The following is a 16,184-nucleotide window of genomic DNA, read 5'->3' as shown; positions in this document are numbered from 1 at the left end:
ACAGTATCTTCTGTCCTGGTGACAGAAGAACTTTATAGAAACTTCATGGAAAAGGTTGGGCTGAACTCAGAATAAAGATGTGGCTGGAGGGACAGGAGCTATAACTGCTCCGTAGACCCCACGCCCACCGCAGGCCTCTCTGTCACACGATGTGGCCCCTGCCACAGCAGTGATCACACCAGCCCTGAAAATGCTGCTTTTGGAGGAAGGTTTCCGTTGAGATCAGTGTCAGGAGTGGAAAGCTTCCAAGGTAGCTGGGGGCTGCTGGTGGAATTTCCCCCACAGAAAAGTGTCATTTGGCAGCACAAACTGAGAGGAGAGCTCAAGTGCCCTTCGGTGGGGCTGCATCCTCCATGTAGCTGGCCGCAAAGGGCAGCTTTGCTGTTCACCCCACTAGCCTAGCCCGGAAGGCATTCAATTTTGCAGACCTTTATGTTTCCCGCTTCCTGCATTTATAGACGAGGAAATGAAGGTCCATAGAGGGTCAGGTCACACAGGCAGCTGGGGAGCGTGTGGGAATGGGACCTGGTCCTGAGGCTCTGAGTCCAATCCTCCTCCCTCCACCTCCAGGCTGTGAGGTTGTGCTCACAGGGCTGCCACATCACAGCCCCTGTAGCGATGCCTACAGCTCAGTAGAGAGGGGGTAGTGACACCAGGTGCAAAGGAAATGCCACAGTGGGATTGTAAGGGCCTTGGTTAAGAGGGACGAGGCTGTGGCTGGCACTGGGAGCCTGAAATCCCTCTCCACGTGGCCACTTGCACAAGACTGGTCCAGCCACAGCCTCACGCTCTGTCCTCACATCTTCCATGATTTAATCTGTGGCCCTTGTGGCTTACAGGATGCATTAGGGAGCACTAAGTAATTTGTGTGTTCATGAAACATGGGTTCTGCTCATCCCTGGAGGGCTCCAAACGTGGCAGGAAGATGGATGACTGGCTTAGAGACCCACAAAGCTCTGCAGAATCTCACCTCTGCTCTTTTGAGCTATTCTCAGAAACTAGCAGGTACTCTCAGCAGCCGCTCCACCTGGAATCCATGCTGCCCCAGCCTGGGCTGATTTGGGTGCAGCAACACAGGTATCAGAGGATATGAGGCCCTCAAGTGCAGAAAGAGGCCTCGGGTTCTTTAGAGAAGCAGTTCAGGCAGTCAGGGCCCCGAGCAAAACCATCCCGGCCTCCCAGTGCTGCCCGCCTCTCCCTCTTGGCTGCCAGCAGGAGACAAGGTGAGTGAAACTGCCCCCCCGCCAGCTTCATTTTACTTCATCAGCTTCCCCTTTGGGTATCATTACTGCATCAATCTCAGCCAGTCAGACAAAGCCACCACCTCATGGAGATCCTAGTTTGTCTTCTTCACTTCTTATCTGACTCCTATATGTCACCACTGCCTGGTGGCTGGGTGTGGTGGCTCACACCTGTAATCCCAGCACTTTTGGAGGCTGAGGTGAGAGGATTACCTGAGGCCAGGAGGTCAAGACCAGTCTGGGCAACATAGCCAAACCTCATATCTTTTTCTTATTTTTTATAAGTTTAAACTAGCCAGGCATCGTTGTACACACCTGTAATTCCAGCTACTCAGGAGGCTAAGGCAGGAGGATCACTTGAGCACAGGAGGTTGAGGCTGCAATGAGCTATGATTGCACTATTGCACCCCAGCCTGGGCAACAGAGTGATACCCTGTCTCTAAAAAAACTAAAATATAAAAAATATAAAACTATCTGGCATTCAGTAGATGCTTATGTTACACCCACGCTCCAGAGAAGAAACTTTTTTTTCCGAGGGTAGATTCTGACTGAGCCTAGGACTGTGTGTCAGGTGTTCTCACGGTACGCATGCTTCATGAAATGATTTCCTTCCAGGATTCTAAAGGACATTTCCAAATGGAGAAGCTGCCAGAACAAGCACTGCTGCCCTTGGAGGCCATTGACATTGTGAGGTCGCTGGGACTGAAAGGAGGTTGACCAGAATTTCTGTTTGGCAATGCAAAGCCAGGAGGAAAAGTTAATGGAGTTTGTCCCCCAGGTCCCAAGAAAGCTGACCCAGGACAATGAAGCTAGAATTTGTGTTCTAGGAGGTGCTGCTTCTTCCAGGAAAGTCTACTCAAAGCACACACCGTGAGCTGCTGCATGTCTCTTGATCTAGTTCACTGCAGTTTTCATGATGAAAGTGATCTGTTTCAGTAAACTTTCTGGTATTTGAGAGCATGGGGAAAATTATTTGCTGTGATTTCCCAATTCCCCATTTTTTCTGATTCTCTGTTGCAGTTTCCACAACTTTGTTATCAGGCTGTGACAGAGGTTTGTGAACTGATGAAAGCTCCCGAGCCTCCCGGGCCCTCTGAGTCTGATGCTTGCACTCCACAATGAGGCCATGCAGCCCAGGGCACCTGCCACCAACCCATGCTGAGCTTCAGGGGCAGGCAGCACTTGAGTGGGGTTTGGTTATTGTCTTTCTTTATTTTCTCTTATTTTAAGCCTTAAAAAAAAAAAAAGATAAGGTCTTGCTCTGTTGCCCAGGCTGGAGAGAAATGGTACGATAATAGCTCGCTGCAGCTTCGAATTCCTGGGCTCAACCGATCCTCCCATCTAAGCCTCCTGAGTAGCCAGGACTGCAAGTGTACACCACCACACCCAGTTAATTAAATTGTGTGTGTGTGTGTGTGTGTGTGTGTGTGTGTAGAGGTGGTTTCTTGCTTTGTTGCCCAGGCTGGTCTTGAACTCTTGAGTTCAGACAATCCTGCCACCTCAACCTCTCAAAGTGCTGGAATTACAGGCATGAGCCACTGCACTCATCCTCCTTAAGCCATTTTCTTAAGTGGCTTTATTGCAAAATAATATTAGAGTAACAAAGAAATATAAGGTCAAACTTTCCCTGTTCCCATCAACTAGTCCAATAAGCACTGCTGCTCTTGCCAGGAATTCTTACCCCTCTCCATGTGCCCATGCAATCCATACCGGTTGTTCTCATTGGCCGCCCCACATCTGAGTCTCTGCCTTATCTGGGTTCTTCCCCACTTTATGAAGAGATGAGTCAGTGCCTGCTTTTTTTCTGCCTCTCTTGTCACTAGGGCACAGCCATGTGCCTGGGCCCTGTCACTCAGAAGCCCCCATCCACCACCAACATGGCTCTGGGGGCCTCCTCTCTATGGAAGAATTGGCTGTTTTAGCAAGAAAGGTTTTCAGAGGCAGCAATGATGGTGGAGATGTCCAGGGCCAGTGGCAAGTCAAACCATTCTCTGTGTCATTTGGGCAGTGTTTATGCTGTCCCTAATTTTGGTTCCCTAAGCCTCCGAACTTGAGTGAATTTCCAAATATTCTCAATTAAATTGTTTTTCTGTTTAAATTGGCCTGGTTGCTTTCAATTGTGACAAACCTAGCTATATAATTATTGTTTTGGAGTGTTGGGATTGATAGAACTTTAGGTTCTACACATTAACAGAATACCATGTGTATTTTTCCATTTGACATAATCTTTTATCTTTCTATTGATAATTATTATTACTATTTAGTGATATATTATTTGAGTTCTCCTGCCCCTTTTGGGTAGCCCATGTTAACAGTAATACCCAACTACTTTGTTGAGAGCCTCTGAGACTTGCTGGCTTCAGGGGAGATGGCACATTATCAGCTGTGGAGGCCATGGCTGAGACTCCTTTTGCTGGAGAAAAGCAGAGGAAAATGTAGAAGGGACTTCATCTTGCATCTTAGATACCAGCACAGCCACAGGGTGGTAGAGCACCAAGTGGGCTTTTGGAATCTTTGATTCTGGGATGTGGCTCTTGGAAGGCATTTCTGGACTTGCCCTGGGCCAGGGGGAGCCCGCTGTCTTAAAGGGTGAGTCCCAGGCCAGGCAGCATTTGCCACAGTGGACTGAAGAGCCCTAGGGGCCTTCAAGGGGCATAGAAGGTAATCTGGAAGTACTCGCATAGCCCTGTGGGGTGGTGGCAATGGGGCAAGGCTGCCCCGCCTCTGGAAAGGGTAGGAGAGAGTGAGAAAGACTGCATCCTGTTGTCCGAGTGCCAGCTCAGCCACAGTATAATAGAACGCCAGCTAGGTTCCCAGCCAGCACCTCTGGACCAGCCTGGAAACTGGGGGTAACTCATCACCCTGAAGGGAAGGACAAAGTCCTGGCTGGCTTTGCCGTCTGCTGATTGTTGAGCCCTAGGCAGGGAATGGTTACAGCAGGCCTTGGGTGAGACTCAGAGCTGCACTGGCTTCAGGTCTGACTCAGCACTGTCATAGTGATGGTGGCCACAGGGGTGCTCGTGTCACTCTACCCCAGCTTTAGGTGGCTCAGAACAGAAACACTCCATTTCTTTGGGAGAAAGTAAGAAAGAGAACAAGAGTCTCTCTGATAATCCAGAGAGTTCTCCCAGATCTTGTCCAAGTTGAAATGAAGGAAAAAATGTTAAGAGCAGCAGAGAGAAAGGTCGGGTTACCCACAAAGGGAAGTCCATCAGACTAACAGCTGATCTCTCGGCAGAAACTCTACAAGCCAGAAGAGAGTGGGGGCCAATATTCAACATTCTTAAAGAAAAGAATTTTCAACCCAGAATTTCATATCCAGCCAAACTAAGCTTCATAAGTGAAGGAGAAATAAAATACTTTACAGACAAGCAAATGCTGAGAGATTTTGTCACCACCAGGCCTGCCCTAAAAGAGCTCCTGAAGGAAGCATTAAACATGGAAAGGAAAAACCGGTACCAGCTACTGCAAAATCATGCCAAATTGTAAAGATCATCGAGGGTAGGAAGAAACTGCATCAACTAACGAGCAAAATAACCAGCTAACATCATAATGACAGGATCAAGTTCTCACATAACAATATTAACTTTAAATATAAATGGACTAAATGCTCCAATTAAAAGACACAGAGTGGCAAATTGGATAAAGAGTCAAGACCCATCAGTGTGCTGTATTCAGGAAACCCATCTCACATGCAGAGACACACATAGGCTCAAAATAAAAGGTTGGAGGAAGATCTACCGAGTAAATGGAAAACAAAAAATGGCAGGGATTGCAATCCTACTCTCTGATAAAATAGACTTTAAACCAACAAAGATCAAAAGAGACAAAGAAGGCCATTACATAATGGTAAAGGGCTCAATTCAACGTGAAGAGCTAACTATCCTAAATATATATGCACCCAATACAGGAGCACCCAGTTTCATAAAGCAAGTCCTGAGTGACCTACAAAGAGACTTAGACTCCCACACAATAATAATGGGAGACTTTAACACCCCGCTGTCAACATTAGAGAGATCAACGAGACAGAAAGTTAAGAAGGATATCCAGGAATTGAACTCAACTCTGCACCAAGTGGACCTAATAGACATCTACAGAACTCTCCACCCCAAATCAACAGAATATATATTTTTTTCAGCACCACACCACACCTATTCCAAAATTGACCACATAGTTGGAAGTAAAGCTCTCCTCAGCAAATGTAAAAGAACAGAAATTATAACAATCTCTCACACCACAGTGCAATCAAACTGGAACTCAGGATTAAGAAACTCACTCAACACTGCTCAACTACATGGAAACTGAACAACCTGTTCCTGAATGACTACTGGGTACATAATGAAATGAAGGCAGAAATAAAGATGTTCTTTGAAACCAACGAGAACAAAGACACAACATACTAGAATCTCTGGGACACATTCAAAGCAGTGTGTAGAGGCAAATTTATAGCACTAAAGGCCCACAAAAGAAAGCAGAAAAGATCCAAAATTGACACCCTAACATCACAATTAAAAGAACTAGGAAAGCAAGAGCAAACACATTCAAAAGCTAGCAGAAGGCTAGAAATAACTAAAATCAGAGCAGAACTGAAGGAAATAGAGACATAAAAAACCCTTCAAAAAATTAATGAATCCAGGAGCTGGTTTTTTGAAAAGATCAACAAAATTGATAGACCGCTAGCAAGACTAATAAAGAAGAAAAGAGAGAAGAATCAAATGGATGCAATAAAAAATGATAAAAGGGATATCACCACTGATCCCACAGAAATACAAACTACCATCAGAGAATACTACAAACACCTATATGCAAATAAACTAGAAAATCTAGAAGAAATGGATAAATTCTTCAACACATACACCCTCCCAAGACTAAACCAGGAAGAAGTTGAATCTCTGAATAGACCAATAACAGGCTCTGAAATTGTGGCAATAATCAATAGCTTACCAACAAAAAAGAGGCCAGGACCAGATGGATTCACAGCTGAATTCTACCAGAGGTACAAGGAGGAAATGGTATCATTCCTTCTGAAACTATTCCAATCAATAGAAAAAGAGGGAATCCTCCCTAACTCATTTTATGAGGCCAGCATCATCCTGATACCAAAGCCGGGCAGAGACACAACCAAAATGAGTATTTTAGACCAATATGCTTGATGAACATTGATGCAAAAATCCTCAATAAAATACTGGCAAACAGAATCCAGAAGCACATCAAAAAGCTTATCCACCATGATCAAGTGGGCTTCATCCCTGGGATGCAAGGCTGGTTGAACATATGCAAATCAATAAATGTAATCCAGCATATAAACAGAACCAAAGACAAAAACCACATGATTATCTCGATAGATGCAGAAAAGGCCCTTGACAAAATTCAACAACCCTTCATGCTAAAAACTCTCAATAAATTAGGTATTGATGGGACGTATCTCAAAATAATAAGAGCTATCTGTGACAAACCCACAGCCAGTATCATACTGAATAGGCAAAAACTGGAAGCATTCCCTTTGAAAACAGGCACAAGACAGGGATGCCCTCTCTCACCACTCTTATTCAACATAGTGTTGGAAGTTCTGGCCAGGGCAATTAGGCAGGAGAAGGAAATAAAGGGTATTCAATTAGGAAAAGAGGAAGTCAAATTGTCCCTGTTTGCAGATGACATGATTGCATATATAGAAAACCCTATTGTCTCAGCCCCAAATCTCCTTAAGCTGATAAGCAACTTCAGCAAAGTCTCAGGATAAAAAAATCAATGTACAAAAATCACAAGCATTCTTATACACCAATAACAGACAAACAGAGAGCCAAATCATGAGTGAACTCCCATTCACAATTGCTTCAAACAGAATAAAATACCTAGGAATCCAACTTACAAGGGACATGAAGGACCTCTTCAAGGAGAACTACAAACCACTGCTCAATGACATAAAAGAGGATACAAACAAATGGAAGAACATTCCATGCTCATGGGTTGGAAGAATCAATATCGTGAAAATGGCCATACTGCCCAAGGTAATTTATAGATTCAATGCCATCCCCATCAAGCTACCAATAACTTTCTTCAAAGAATTGGAAAAAACTACTTTAAAGTTCATATGGAACCAAAAAAGAGCCCGCATCGCCAAGTCAATCCTAAGCCAAAAGAACAAAGCCAGAGGCATCACGCTACCTGACTTCAAACTATACTATAAGGCTACAGTAACCAAAACAGCATGGTACTGGTACCAAAACAAAGATATAGATCAATGGAACAGAACAGAGCCCTCAGAAATAATGCTGCATGTCTACAACTATCTGATCTTTGACAAACCTGACAAAAACAAGAAATGGGGAAAGGATTCCCTATTTAATAAATGGTGCTGGGAAAACTGGCTAGCCACATATAGAAAGCTGAAACTGGATCCTTTCCTTACACCTTGTACAAAAATTAATTCAAGATGGATTAAAGACTTACATGTTAGACCTAAAACCATAAAAACCCTAGAAGAAAACCTAGGCTATACCATTCAGGACATAGGCGTGGGCAAGGACTTCATGTCTAAAACACCAAAAGCAATGGCAACAAAAGCCAAAATTGACAAATGGGATCTCATTAAACTAAAGAGCTTCTGCACAGCAAAAGAAACTACCATCAGAGTTAACAGGCAACCTACAAAATGGGAGAAAATTTTTACAACCTACTCATCTGACAAAGGGCTAATATCTAGAATCTACAATAAACTCAAACAAATTTATAAGAAAAAAACAAACAACCCATCAAAAAGTATGTGAAGGACATGAACAGACACTTCTCCAAAGAAGACATGTATGCAGCCAAAAAACACATGAAAAAATGCTCATCATCACTGGCCATCAGAGAAATGCAAATCAAAACAACAATGAGATACCATCTCACACCAGTTAGAATGGCCATCATTAAAAAGTCAGGAAACAACAGGTGCTGGAGAGGATGTGGAGAAATAGGAACACTTTTACACTGTTGGTGGGACTGTAAACTAGTTCAACCATTGTGGAAGTCAGTGTGGCAATTCCTCAGGGATCTAGAACTAGAAATACCATTTGACCCAGCCATCCGATTACTGGGTATATACCCAAAGGACTATAAATCATGCTGCTATAAAGACACATGCACACGTATGTTTATTGTGGCACTATTCACAATAGCAAAGACTTGGAACCAACCCAAATGTCCAACAACGATAGACTGGATTAAGAAAATGTGGCACATATACACCATGGAATACTATGCAGCCATAAAAAATGATGAGTTCATGTCCTTTGTAGGGACATGGATGAAACTGGAAATCATCATTCTCAGTAAACTATCACAAGGACAAAAAACCAAACACCGCATGTTCTCACTCATAGGTGGGAATTGAACAATGAGAGCACATGGACACAGGAAGGGGAACATCACACTCCGGGGACTGTGGGGAGGGGGGAGGGGGGAGGGATAGCATTAGGAGATACACCTAATGCTAAATGACGAGTTAATGGGTGCAGCAAACCAACATGGCACATGGATACATATGTAACAAAGCTGCACATTGTGCACATGTACCCTAAAACCTAAAGTATAATAATAATAATAGTAAAAGAAAAAGACAGCAGGAACTTCGGGTGATAGTTGATGGGAAAAATGTGAAATAAAGAGTAAAGAAGAAAAAAAAAGAAAATGTAATTATTCACTATCTGATTTAGAAATCGATGTTACAATTAGAGTCTCTGTATTGGTAGTGGTAACAATAATGACAATAAATTGTACCCATAGAATTTCCAAAGCCATAACTAAAACCAGATGGCAAATACTGTTTTTATAACTCCCACCTTTAAAAAAAAACACCAAAGGCACCGTTTCTTGTTTAATTTCATTATTTTATAGTGTAATAGTAATTGCTACCCAGGAAAAAAATCTACTTTAAATATTCTACACAGTAAGGATTAAATTTCATTTTTCCATGGTTTTATTATTTAGTGGGCATTGTGATACATTCTAATCTACACATTGCCCCTCTATCCATGCCTTGTCTTTTGTCCTCAGAATATCTTATTAATCAGAACTTTCATAAACATACACAATTCTTTGACTGTTTCAAGAGTCAGGCTATACTTTCAGCTCTTGTCTTGTTTCTATGAATATGGTGGCAGAAATCATGGATTTGAGGATCAATTGGAGTGGTGTCAAGCAGTCCCCTACCGTTTATTGGCTGAATGAGCTTAGGAAATCATTTGTTTAACATTTAAGGCTCAATTGTCTCATCTGTAAAATGAAGAGAATATTATCCATCTCAGGGGATTCATTGTTAGAATCAAATTAAATAATTGTAATAAAAAAACAAAAAGTTTAAAATCAGGACAAAGTTAAGATGTAGAGTTTTTATTAGTTTCCTCTTTGCTTCTTTGTTTCTTTGTTTATGCAAACAATGTTAAGTTGTTATCAGCTTAAAGTAACAGGTCATAAAGGGGCCTGTCATGGTGGCTCACACCTGCAATCTCAGCACTTTGGGAGTCCAAGGTGGGTGGATCACTTGAGGTCAGAAGTTCGAGACCAGCCTGGACAATATGGCGAAACCCCATCGCTACTAAAAATACAAAAATTAACCAGGTTTGGTGGCACATGCCTGTAATCCCAGCTACTCAGGAGGCTGAGGCACAAGAACCCAGAAGGTGGAGGTTGAAGTAAGCCAAGATCACACCACTGTACTCCAGCTTGGATGACAGAGTAAGACTCTGTTTCAGAAGGAAAAAGAAAAAGTCATAAGATGGTATTTGCAAGCCTCATGATAACCTCAAACCATAAAAACATACAATGAATACACAAAAAGTAAAAAGCTAGAAACTAAATCATATTACTAGAGAAAATCACTTTCACTAAAGGAAGGAAAGAAAGAAGGCAGAGAACATCACAGAACAACTAGAAAACAAGTGACACAATGGTGGGAGTAAGTTCTTATTTATCAATATTAACATTGAATGTAAATGAGAACACCAAAAAAATGAAAGATTACATCAAATTAAAAAGTTAAAAAGCTTCTGCACAGCAAAGGAAACAGTTAATAAAGTAAAGTGGCAACCCCACAGAGTGGGCAAGAAATACTTGCAAACTACCCATGTGACAAGGGATTAATAACCAGAATGTATAAGGAGCTCAAACAACTCTAGAGGAAAACAAATCTAATAATCTGATCAAAAAATAGGCAAGATATTTGAATAGACATTTCTCAAAAAAGACATACAAATGGCAAACAGTCATATGAAAAGGTGCTCAATGTCATTGATCATCAGAGCAATGCAAATCAAAACTACAATGAGATATCATCTCATCCCTGTTAAAATGGATTGTATCCAAAAGACAGGCAAAAACAAATGCTGGTGAAATGTGGAGAAAAGGGAACTCTCGTACACTGTTGGTGGGAATGTAAGTTAGCACAACCACTATGAATAGTGGTTTGAAGTTTCCTCAAAAAACTAAATATAGAGCTACTATATGGTTCAGCAATCCCACTGCTGGGTATAGACCCAAAAGAAAGGAAATCAGTATACTGAAGAGACGTCTGCACTCCCGTGTTTGTTTCAGCACTGTTCACAGTAGCTAAGATTTTGAAACAACCCATGTGTCCCTCAATAGATGAATAGATAAACAAAATGTAGTGCTTTTACACAATGGAGTACTGTTCAGCCATAAAAATGAATGAGATCCTGTTCTTTACAACAACATGGGTGGAAATGAAGATCATTACATTAACTGAAATAAGCCAGACACAGAAAGACAAACATTACATCTTCTCATGTATTTATGGGATCTGAAGATCAAAATAATTGAACTCCATGGACATAGAGAGTAGAAGAATGGTTACCATAGGCTGGGATTAGTAGTGGGACAGATGGGGCGGGGGGCAGGTTAGAACAGTTAATAGGTACAAAAATAATAGGAAGAATGAATAAGACCTACTATTTGTTAGCATAAAATGGTACTTGTAATCAATTATACCTTAATTATACATTTTAAAATAACTCAAAGAGTATAATTGGATTCTTTGTAACACAAACAATAGATGTTTGAGGGGATAGATACCCTATTCAACATGATGTGTTATTATGCATTGCAGGCCTGTATCAAAGCATTTCAAGTACGCTATAGATATATACACCTACTACGTACTCACAAAAATTAACAAATTAAAAAATTAAAGAAAACAGAGTGAGAATGGGATGGTGCGCAGGTGGTATAAGATATAGGATATTGGTGCTCAGACTGTTATCCAAAACCCTAAGAATAGGCCAGGCGTGGTGGCTCACACCTGTAATCCCAGCACTTTGGGAGGCTGAGGTGGGTAGATCATGCTGTGAGGAGTTCAAGACCAGCCTGGCCAAGATGGTGAAACCCCGTCTCTAGTAAAAATACAAAAAATAACCAGGCATGGTGGCAGGAGCCTGTAATCCCAGCTACTCAGGAGGCTGAGGCAGAGAATTGCTTGAACCCAGGAGGCGGACATTGCAGTGAGCCGAGATCATGCTACTGCACTCCAGCCTGGGCAACAGAGCGAGACTCTGTCTCAAAAAAAAGAGACAAAACAAAACAAAAAAAACCAAAAAACGAAAAACAATAAACCCACCCCCCCCACCCTCAAAACCCTAAGAATAAAGTTCAGTCATTTTTTTTGTAAATACCACTCGGGACCAACATGGTGCCTGCTAAACACGAGGCATTTGATTAATCTGTGTTAAGTGAATACAATAATCTAGCTAAAGTCATTATAGCTAACATCATCATACCTGATGTTGATTCTAAGAAGACTAATATTATATATTGAAATCTACAGTAGTCAGATGTGTTAGTAGGAAATAATATTATTAACATAATCCAGGAGCATGAATTTAATTCTCCCACTAATATACTCTTCAATCAATAGAGTGCGTCCTCTTTATGGCTCTGTCCCTGCCGTATGGAATGCTTGGAATAAAAGGCAGTAGTTTAAGGAGTCTGGCTCTGCAGCTCTCTTCTTTAAATATAGACAGTTTATCTGCCATGGTGGGAGTCTTCTGGAAGTTCTCTCGCCTAGAAAGCAGGCAGTCATCATTTTAATATTTATTCATCACCATTTAGATGGCAGGATTTATGTTAAGAAATTGGATGAACAAAACAGAAGTGGTCTTTGCCTTGCAGAGTTTACAATCTGATGAGATGGGAATTAAAAAGCCAAATCCTTAACATGAGTTATGACTCTAAGTGTTTCAAGGACTAAGAAGAGAGAAAGAAGAGGCCAAATTTTGATCGGGGGATGAGGGAAGACCTCTCTGAATATGTTGCTTTTAGGGAGACTGTCCCTGACATTTGAATCAGAATGAATGAATGGTTTTGACCATGTTGACTGTGTTACAAAGAAATCATCCCAAAGATGCTTTGCATCTAGTAAAACGCTCAATACATATTAGCAATTACTGTGATACACACTTTTACGGTCATCTTCTCATGGCCTTATCAACATGCTATAGGCCCATGAGTAGACTTACTGGGTATTGCTTTCCCAAGATACAGATATATAAATGAATTGGCTGAGACTTGAACGTAATTGTCCTTGTGGCTACATTGGTGCTTATTTCTCCAAAGCTATTTTGGAATGGAGCATGCAGTTATTGGGGTCTATGCATTATCTTCATGAGCACGTAAAGTGCTTGGGGGGGACCTCTTCCCACAGCTCCGTTAAAGCAGTCAAGCCCTTGTGCCAAGCTCGGGGGCGCTTCATGTGCACCTTGCTAAATCCAAGGACGGTTGGGCCATTCCGGAAGCATATGGAGTTGGGTGTGACCTGCTTCTTTCTTCTCCCCTCTGACTCTGTCATTTCTTAAAGACTTTCATGAAACTAATGACAGGATGAGGCAAGAAATCACATTACACTTTTTAAGGGGCTAATTAGGTAAATATGTTAAAAAGTGTTCCCCGTGGTGCTGTTTCATGGTTGCACTGTTGGTAATCAGCACTTGCCTTCAGAATGGCAGGATATCAAAAGCAGAGCGGCTTGCCTTGCTGGGTTCTGCTGCGCAGATGAAATGAGTGAAGTGGAGTCTTGGGAATGTGCTCCTCTAGCAAAGTGCGAGTCCTTTGAAGGGATACTTTCGTCTACTAGTATATATACTTCGGTCCTGGCTGATCCTTTGAGCATTCAAGCAGATGTACAAGCTCTTCAGGAGATCCCTCCAGCCTCCAGTACAGGATTTCCTTTGCCTACATAAGATGTTTATGGGCTGGTGCTGGGAGGTGGTGGGGAGTCCAGGTGAAAAGCTTTTGGAGGTTGAGGTGGGCTTCTCAGCTGACTCTGAATCAGCACATCCATCCATGAACAGCAGGCCCCTAGACAGATATTGGTCATGCTGAGATTCAAAGTGGGGAGACACACTTTTCCCAAAAAGAAAAACCTGTGGCACCATTTGCCTTCAGTGTGCTTCGGGCTGAAAACCTAAACAGCCATGCTATCAGTTCTGGGTGAGCAGACTATACCAGGGGAAGAACGGAAATGAGAGTGAGGAAGTTCCTGGAGCACATCTGGGTTGAGGACACACAGGGAGAATGATCAGAACCATCCCTGGCTCATCTTTGAGGCCTCTTAGGGTTCCTACCCTGCAAACAACAGTGTCTGACTAATGTATGTTAAAAGGGATTTATGGGACGTATAATGCGGGCTGAAGAAGTGGGTTTGGGAAGCTCAAGATGCCCAAGGATGGGAAATCTTCGTCCATGTGGCTGGCAACATGTGGCCACTGCTGCCACTGCAGAGGACAACTCGAGTGATTCTGGATTCTAAGTACTCAAAGTCCTGGAAGAACCATCTGAGTAGGGTGCTTGGGTCACAGGCCCATTCCCAAAGAGTAAGGAGCTGTCCCCTTTTACTCTCTTCAGTGAGAAACAAGATGCTGGGGAGGTTTGCCTCAAGGAGACGACATGAAAAGAGTAGGTCACCAACGAAATCCAGCTGCTTTTAGAAGGGGAAATGAACAATAGGCGGCCAGAAAGTGACAAAGGACAAGTATGCCTGGGTGGGGGCAGAGTCTTGGGCCTCAGGAACCCTGGCACTGAGTGGGAACCTAGTCTGTGCTTGGATGTCCTGCTGAAACTCAGCCAGCTCTCTGCTCAGCCAGGCACTCCTGTGCTGTCCAGTAGAGTGGCCACTAGCCACATGTGCCGGTTTAAATGTAAATAAATTAAAAGTGTATAGAATTAAATGTCCAGTTCCTCAGTTGCACCTGCCACATTCAAGTGCTCATCGGCCTTACATGGCTAGTGGCTGCCACATGGGCTGATATGGATACAAAGTATTTCTGCCATTTTAAAGTGTTTTATGAGATAGCTGTAGAGGTTCAGTAGCCAACCAGGCCTTTCTCCTTATCTCCGTCTTACATGACATCAACTCCAAGGCCATTTTACCCTATGTTTGTCTACGGAAAGAGATTGGGCATCAGATGTGGAAATGAGAAATTATATTTACATATTTTGCCTTTTTCTGTTTTTGTTGGTGGGTGATATGACAACATGGGTAAATGCAGAAATCACAAAATAATATATGCTGCAATTATAATTAAATTAAGTCAGATTAACTGTGAACAGGGAATGAAATAGAAGATGTACAAAAAGAAAAGGATGCATTGACTGGGTTGGTATGACAGTGGAGGTTTTCTTTTCATTTGATTTTTATTATTACTAATAAAACAGTTGGGTCTCAAATATGCTTTTGCTTAAAGAAGAGTTGGTTATTTGGGCATAAATGAGATTTTCAGTGTCTTTTGTAGATAACAATGATCCTTCATCTCATTTTTTAGGGCCATAGTTTAAAAGATTTCCATGAGCTCATTTGCTCCTCAGATACTCTTCTATAATTCAATACAGGGCCGAGATTTTAATACTAAGGCCCTTTCTAGAACTAAATAAGATATACATTTAAAAAAATGATTTTCAATTCAAATGCAAGGAAACTGAGGCTGAGGATGGCCGAATGACCTGCTCTCTGAAGTCAGTCACACAACTAGTGAGGAGTGAAGCTGGAATGGGAACTTCCCACTTCAGGCTTCTAATTTGGTGCTTAATCCTGTTGTTGTTCACTATTATGTCCTGCTCTTCATTATGGTAGATTCTCTCTGTGTGTTCAGGTTTTCTTTGCCCCCATCTTAAGGTTTTGGGTTGCTGAATATTATCACACTATGGGGCTGAGCTATGGAGATGATAGACGTAATGCGAGCTGATCCCAGAGTGTCAGAGCTGTCAGTTTAAGTGCGGGACTAACAGGGCAGGATCACAGGTGCTTGGTCTGGGAGGCAGAAGCCTTCAGGGTGGAGAGGAACTGGGTCTGCTGGACAGAGCCTTTCTTTATCTCGGCCTCTCTGATGGGGCTGATACCTCCTGCGGGAAACTCTTACAAGGTTGTTGTGGGGTAAAAATGGATAATGCCACGTAAGCCCTTCAGTAAAGCTGAAAGTGCAAGGTACAAACACAAAGCATGATTTTTTTAAGGAACACTGGGGGAGAAGGGGAAAGTATTCCAGCGCACTTACGCCCCATTCCTGAAAATAAAATACAAAATACTCTTCTGGGGATGGTGACTGAGAAATGGCACTGTGTGGATATCAGCTTCATTTGCTGATTTGTTCAACATAACATGCAGCCGGTAACCTCAGCCCACGTCTTGATGGTATGTGGCTGGAAGGCAAGGGGACTGCTGCATGCAGGCTGCACACAAGAAGATGTGTGAGCACACACACACACATGCAAACACACACGTACACACACACACAGTGGGCTCACTTGTCAGGCTAGCAGCACTAGAAAAGGTCTTTTAAAAGGGAATCAATTTAAAATGGAACAATATTTCATAGTAAGTGTAATAAAAAAGATTTGATTAAACACTTGTGGGAGGGAGGGCCTCAGGAAGAATAGCTAATAGATGCTGGGCTTAAT

The sequence above is a fragment of the Symphalangus syndactylus genome, chromosome 13 (genome assembly GCF_028878055.3).
Source record: "Symphalangus syndactylus isolate Jambi chromosome 13, NHGRI_mSymSyn1-v2.1_pri, whole genome shotgun sequence".
Lineage (NCBI taxonomy): Eukaryota > Metazoa > Chordata > Mammalia > Primates > Hylobatidae > Symphalangus > Symphalangus syndactylus.
This window is presented reverse-complemented; position numbering follows the sequence as displayed.